Here is an 8,056-nt window from a genome sequence, read left to right as displayed (position 1 = left end):
GGATCTCCTACACAGATCCTCTTCTGAGTGGTTGACAGTGGTATCAGGGTACCATCTAGTTCTTCTGGTCTTTTGTTCATATAGGCTGAGAATCACATGATCTACCAGTCCCTTGGACTAAATGTTTCCATGCATCTTTGGTTTTCTTCATTCGTTTTTGCTCTGGATGATGAGAGATGCATCGTTGCAAGAGACCCACTTACAAGCTTTTAAGATCCCAGTCACTACTCACCAAAGTAGGATGTGGAATAATGTTTTTGTGTAGCATGTTACGCCAATTGAGCTTGACATCCCCTGGGACCACGGTCCTGAGCCCACTGATCCAAATACTTGCTCCCTCTGAGTAGCTGGCTGTGGCCAAGAAGTCACCACAACCCAAGGGACTCTTCTGTTCAATCTCCACTGTCATAGCCAGACATAAAGCTACTGACATCAAGTAGCTTGACTCTGACTCGTAGTGACCCTATCACTACACAGACTCCACAGAGTATAACTGCCCTATAAAGTTTCCAAGGTTATAAATTTTTACAGAAAGAGACATCTTTCAAACTGCCAACCTTTCAGTTAGCAGCCAAGCACTTTAGCCACTATGCCACTGTGATTCAGTATCCAGATATACTCAAATTATATTATAGAGAAAGGGGAACTGGAACAGGAATGACCATGATTTGCAAGTAGATCTATACCATTCCCAGTTGAAGAAGAAAGGGAGGAAGTCTGATCCAGTACTGAACCACAGACTTTTTGGGCAGGTCACTATGTTACAGATGATTGTTCTGAACTAGGGAGAAAGAAAGTTGTGGGTATCCTAGTAAGAAGATGGAGCATGGCAAGGGGAATTCAACTGATTAACATGAGTAGGAGGGACAGTGGTGGTTCAGTAGTTGAATTTTAGCCTTCCATATGGAACACCTGGATTTGATTCCTGGCCAATGCTCCTAACACACAACCAATAACAATCTGTCTGTAGAGGCTTGCATGTTTCTATGATGCTTCCAGACTAAGACAGACTAGGAAAAAGGCCTGGCAATATTCTTCTAAAAATCAGCCAATGAAAATTTTATGGATTCATCTGCAACCAATCATGGGGATGGTGAAAGACCAGGCAGCATTTCCTTCTGTTGTGCATAGGGTCACCATGAGTAGGCTGACTCCACAGCAGCTAACAACAACAGCTTGATTAGACAGTTGATGTGTAAGAATTTTGCAAGAATAGTGGAGTCTCTATGCTCAGGGAATGCTGGATAGCTTAATAAAATGTAGTGTTGGGCTCAGAGAACAAGACAAATATCCAATAACCAGACCAGGGATAGAAAAGAGAAAACCAGGGCTTGGTTGGGGGATGGGGCTGGGGGGAGAATGAAGACATAAATTGAAGAGTTCATCCAGAAGAAGGTGACTTGATGGTGAGCCACAGATGCTATGCAAGAGTGCTTCCAAAGCAGAACCTAAGGCATAAGTTTAGGGACTGAGTGAGGCAGGACCAAGAGAGTAAAGCGTAGTCACTGCTTCACTGCAAGGGAGGCTGTGGAACCAGAGCCAGGCAGAGCCTCTCACCCTCCACATATCCCAGCTGATATTAATTCTGTCAAGGTGTTGGTTTTCTTGACAGTTAGCCTATTTGTGTGTGTGTGTGGCTTCCTTAATTTCATTCAATGCAATTCGAAGAGCAATTATTATACTATTATGCCTTTCCTTTGTTACACCTATTTTTATTTACTAGAAAATCTCTCTCCTTGATATTTGCAGCCTTCCGTTGTTTGCAAATTGTCAACACATCCCTATCGATTGGTGCTTAGTCAGCCCTTTTTCCAGTTTACATCCTTAACCTTTCCTTGTATTCCAGGCCATTTGTTACATGAGCATTTCTCCAGCTCAGGTTTGCCTTCATCTTTCTGACATGGATATGTTGTCACTGTTGTTAGGTGCCATCTAGTCGGCTCTGACTCACAGTGACCCTATGTACAACAGAACGAAACACTGCCCGGGCCTGCGCCAGCTTCACAATCCTGTTGTACCTGAGCCTATCGTTGCAGCCACTGTGTCAATCCATCTCACTGAGGGCCTTCCCCTTTTTTTGTTGACCCTCCATTTTACCAAGCAAGATGGCGTGGATGTACCCTCATTCAAATGTGGAACTCTGAAGCCTGCTCTCTCAGTGTGGTACACATCACCATTGACCCATAGAGCAAACCACTGCAGAAATAACTCCTCATCCTGTCTGCAAGGATCTTGGCTGCCATAGTTCCTCTGGGGAAAACTTCAGTCTTCCTCCCAAAATGATAGTGATCTTTTCATCTGGGATAATTCTAAATAATCTAATATCATTTACTTAAAAGTTTAATTTGATTTCATAGGTTATTGATTACTTCATGTAGCTTCAAAGACAAAAAGACTCCAGGTTTGAGGTCTGGTTATTTTTGGAGGGTCAACTTTGGGTAGTTCTTTAACTTCCATAGGCCTCAATTTTCTTGTCTATTAGATGAAGATAATAAATAACAACAAAAAAATGTTGGAAGGAAAAAGTATATGTGAATGCTTAGTACAATGGCATGCACATAATAATTATTCAATAAAATATTATGCCTATCTGTCGGTTTGTCATACTGTGGTGAGTTGTGTGTTACTATGATGCTGGGAGCTATGCCATTGGTATTTCAATTACTAGCAGAGTCATCCATGAAGAATAGGATTCAGCAGGGAGTCCAGACTAAGATAGACTAGGAAGAAAGTCCTGGCAATCTAAAATTAACCAATGACACCCCATGGATCACAACAGATCACTGTCTGATATAATGGTGGAAGATCCAACCTCTATGTTGGAAGGTACTCATAATACACAGTAGCTGCACATGGTCATGAGCATACTAACAGTCATAAAAATGTTACAGGATGAAGAAACATTTTTGTTCTGTTGTACGTGGGGTCACTGTGAGTTGAAGCCAACTCAATGGTACCTAACAACAACAATTATTATACCAAAACCAAAAAACAAACTCACTGCCGTCAAGTTGAATCCAACTCATAGCAACCCCTCCTTGGGTTTCCAAGGCAGTATCGCCATGGAAGTAGATTGCCCATCCTTCCTTCTGAGGAGTGGCTGGTGGGTTTGAACCGCCAGCCTTCTGGTTAGCAGTCAAGTCCTTAGGCACTATGCCACCAGAGCTCCTACATGTGGATAAATTCTCAAGCCCAAGTTCTTCATCAGGGTTTCTTGTTTTTTCTTTTCCTTTTTTAAAAATGTACACTTACCAGTAACTTATACTAAATATAATTTAAACTTTACTTGACTGTACAAAAGATACTGTTCAAACCTAATCATCAGTTTTCAGGTTATTATAGAGATTCAGAAGTGCCAAGTAATGGGAATTTCTGGACAATAGAATGTTAGAAAGGGATTTGCTGCATTTATTTTATTTGTTTGTCTCTGTGAGAATACAGTTGGACTTTTTTCTTGAAAATCTGGCCAGGTTGGAAATACTTGTGTTCTCATTGGGACCTGGTATGACACTTCCTGATTTCCTGCCTCTCCCTTTCTTTTGTTCTAAAAGATCTTCAGGGAGTGCCCTTATCCTTCCTCTCCACTCATCTCCAGGTGAAGGATCATGATTCCTGACTCATACTCCCTTGGTACCTTCCTCAGTACCCTCTCTCTCCCATAATCCTCTGGGATTGAACTTGATACAGAGAGACCCTATACTCACTGCCTTCAAGTCAGTCCCGACTCATAGCGACCCCTCCTTGGGTTTCTGAAGCAGTATCACTACGGAAGTAGATTGCCCAATCTTCCTGCTGAGGAGTGTCTGGTGGATTTGAACAGCTAGCCTGCTGGTTACCAGTCAAATGCCTTAGGCACCATGCCACCGGAGCTCCTGAGAGACCCTACAGGGCCATATAAACTGTCCTGTTCAAAAACAATCATCAGTCTTTCTTTCTTTCTCGGAATGAAAACAGTGTCCATTTTTCTAGAGGTTTCCTCTGCACAGATTGAATCTCATGGGACTTATTGGTTCGTTCTTTTGGGACTGAAGAGGATGCTTACTTAGAACAACCAGTCAGGGAAAAAATGAAACATCTTCCCTTTCCCCTCATTCAATATTGGGTAATACTATAGGCATTGGGGATACCAGGGAAGTGTTTTAACTTTCAAAGTTTCTAGTGAATTATTCTCTTTTAAATCAATGGCAAAAAAATTCATTAATGATCAAATAGGAAAAGACTCTAGGCTACATCATTACTTTAATACCTAACCTAAAGAATATATTTTGTTTTCTTTTTGATGTTTGCCTAGAGAAATGGAGAATGTCTTACTTTTTTTAAATAAATCAATCTGAGATACTTAGTTTCATATATTTAATAAAATTTTAGTCTGAGATACTAAATTTTATTTTATGCATTATTATTTCCAGACCCTTCTTTGGTTCCCTTTCTGAAATATTTTTTCTTCTGAATTTTATTTATTTTGTTCTTGTTCTTGTGAGAACATACACAGCAAAACATACACCAATTAAACAGCTCCTACTTTGAGGAACTCTGGTGGCATAGTGCCTAAGGCATTTGACTGCTAACCAGAAGGCTGGCAGTTCAAAACCGCCATCCACTCTTCATAAGGAAGATTGGGCAATCTACTTTCATAGAGATACCACCTCAGAAACCCAAGGAGGGGTCGCTATGAGTCAAATCCCACATGACAGCAGTGCGTTTGTTTTTTTTGGCACAAGAATATACTGCTCAAGCCAGGGCTTTTTTTAATAGTTAAGCTAAACTGTTGTTTGATTTTAATATCATTTCAGGGTATATTTTTGGGTTAAGTTTTAAAGATAATCTCAAGGCAATATCTTCAAGGGTTCATGCATCCTCCATGGCTCCAGATAATCCAGCGTCTATCAGAATTTGAAATTTTTTTCTTCATTTTTCTCCTTTTGTCAGGATTCTTCTATGGAATCTTTGATCAAAATATATGGGAATGGTAGTGGGCACCAATACTTCTGGTCTCATGGCAAAAGAAGCAGTTGTTCATGGAGTCTATTAGGAACATACTCCATTTCCTACTCCTATTCCTGACTCTTTCTTCCTCTTTTGCTGTGGGTGAATAAAAACCAATTGCTTGCCTTGGATACAAAAATAAAAAATAAAAAAAATAAAAATAAAACACTGCCATCGAGTGGAAAGCCACAGAAGTAGATTGCCCAGTCTTCATTCCTTGGAGAGGCTAGTGGGTTTGAACCACCAGCCTTCTGGTTAGAAGTCAAATGCCTCAGGCAATGTGCCACCAGAGCTCAGCTTTAGATAGCCACTTGCAAATTTTTAAAACCACAGGCATTATACAATGAATTAAGAGGTAGAATAAAAACACCAAACTTGTTATTAGGCCAATTAACTGGGACTTCCCATGAAACTAAGACCATAAACCTCCAAACAAGGGAACCAATCGCATGAGGTGTTTGGTTACACATAAACAGCTTCAGCAGTTACCCTTTTTTTTTTTTTTTTTCTGTCATTATAATAAATATATCTATCACACAATTTGTCAATTCAACTTATTAACAGCAATTACAGGAATTATGCAACTCTGGTAGTACAGTGCCTAAGGCATTTGACTAATTACCAGAAGGCTGGCGGTTCAAACACACCAGCCACTCCTCGGAAGGTAGACTGGGCAATCTACTTCTGTAGTGATACCACCTCGGAAACCCAAGGAGGGATTGTTATGAGTCAGAATCGACTTGAGGGCAGAGAGTTTCTCCTGGCATTGAACTGGAACCATTAATCAATGTGATTCTCTCATCTGTGTTAACCCATCCCTTCTCCCCCTCCCTCCTGCTCCTGTTGTTGTTAGGTGCTGTCAAGCCAGCTTCGACTCATAGTGACCCTATGTACAACAGAAAAAAAATATTGCACAGTCCTGTCCCAGCCTCACAATTATTGCTATACGTGAACCCATCATTCCAGCCACTGTGTCACTCCATCTCGTTGAGGACCTTCCTCTTTTTTGTTGATCCTCCACTTTAACCAAGCATTGTATCCTTCTCCAGGGAATGGTTCCCTTCTGACAACATGACCAAAGTAGGTGAGACAAAGTCTGGCCATTCTTGCTTCCAAGGAACATTCTGGCTCATGCTAACCACTAATAAACTTTGGTCTCTGTGCTTCTGCTTTTTCTGGTCTTTTAATATAAGTGAGGTCATACAATATTTGTCTTTCTGTAATTGACTTAATTCACTCAGCATAGTATCTTCAAATTCCTTCCACAGTGCAGCATGTATCAAGACTTATTTCCACCTTTGGGCTATTGTGAATAGTACTACAATGAACATTGGTTTACATTTCTCTTTTTGAATCAATGCTTTCAAGTCTGCTGGGTATATACATAGGAATGGAACTGCTGGTTCATGTTGCAGTTCTATTTTTAGTTTTATAAGGACTAACATTCTGTTTTCCACAATAGCTGTACCATTTTGCATTCCAAAGAGTAATGGATAAATGTTCCAATTTCCCCACATCCTCACAATATTTGTTATTTTCTTGTTTTGTTTGTTTGTTTCTTTTTTGTTCACTTGTTTTTTGTCTTAGCATCCTAGTGAGAATGAAGTGGTATCTCATTGTGATTTTGATTTACATGTCTCTGGTGGCAAAACACACTGAGCATCTTTCATCTGTATGGTGGCCATTTTAATGTATTCTTTGGTAAGATGTCTATTTGCCCATTGTATGATTGGGTTATTTGTCTTTTTTCTCATTAAGTTGTTAAAGTATTAATATGTTTTGGTTATTAGATTCTGGTCAGACATATGATTTCCAGAAATAATTTCCCAGTCAATAGCTTGCTTTTCACTGTTTGGGAAAGTCTTTTGATAAACAAAAGTTTTTATTTTTATGATGTCCTATTTGTGGCTAAGGCATTTGACTGCAAACCGGAAGGCTGGTTGTTCAAACCCACAAGCTACTCCTCAGAAGGAAGATTGGGCAATCTGCTTCCGTAGCGATACTGCCTCGGAAGCCCAAGGAGGGGTCGCTATGAGTCAGGTAGCTATGACTCAATGACAGTGAGTTTGGTTTTGGTATATTTATTTATACTTCCATAGTGATATTGCCTCAGAAACGCAAGGAGGGATCACTATGAGTTGGATCCAACTTGACAGCAGTGAGATAGTTAGAATATTTATTTATTGTGTTTTGCTATTTCTGTTTTTCTTAGTCAGCCACAGGGATCCAGGTGAGGAGAGGGAACCCAGGCTACGCCCCACAAGAAGCAAGGCGGGAAGGTGGGAGAAAGGAAAGTATAAAGGCTAGGGGGCCTGGAACAGAGCAAGGAGTCAGCTGCAGGGATGCAGGTGACGAAAGGCTGGAGAGGTTTCCAACAGGTAAGGGAGACAAATTTGTCTGTTGGTTTGTCCTACTGTCATGACTTGTTGCTGTGAGTCTTGAGGCTGTGCCACTGGTGTTTCAAACCCAGCAGGGTGTGCACAGTGCACAGGTATCAGCCTGGCTCACAGATTGAGACAGACTAGGAAGAAGGAAGAGGCCATCCGCTTCTCAAAGAATTGGCCAGGGAAAACCTTATGAATAGCAGAGAAACACTTTCTGATATATTACTGTGCACCTTTATGAATAATCCTGAAATATTGTCTAATACAGAGGAGGAGGAGGAGGCGCTTAGGTAAGCCTCTCAAAGTAGGGCTGGGAAAGAGCTGCATCATCAGAGTAAACCCAGCCTTACTCATATGGATAAGGTAAAGCTTTCAAGACCTCCATTTGCTGACGTGGCATTACTCAAAGTGAGGAGAAACAGCTGCAAACATCCATTAATCATCAGAAAATGGAATGTACGGAGTATGAATCTAGGAAAACTGGAAGTTGTCAAAAATGAAATGGAACGCATAAAGATTGATATCCCAGGCATTAGTGAGCTGAAATGGACTGGTTTTGGCCATTTTGTCAGATAACCATATGGTCTACTATGCCAGGAATGACAGTTTGAAGAGGAATGGTGTGGCATTCATCATCACAAAGGATGTTTCAAGATCTGTCCTGAAGTACAATGCTGTCAGTGATA

The sequence above is a fragment of the Orycteropus afer genome, unplaced genomic scaffold, assembly GCF_000298275.1.
Source record: "Orycteropus afer afer isolate SDZICR_OR568_19922 unplaced genomic scaffold, OryAfe1.0 scaffold00152, whole genome shotgun sequence".
Classification (NCBI taxonomy): domain Eukaryota; kingdom Metazoa; phylum Chordata; class Mammalia; order Tubulidentata; family Orycteropodidae; genus Orycteropus; species Orycteropus afer.
Note: the sequence above shows the minus strand (reverse complement) of the source record.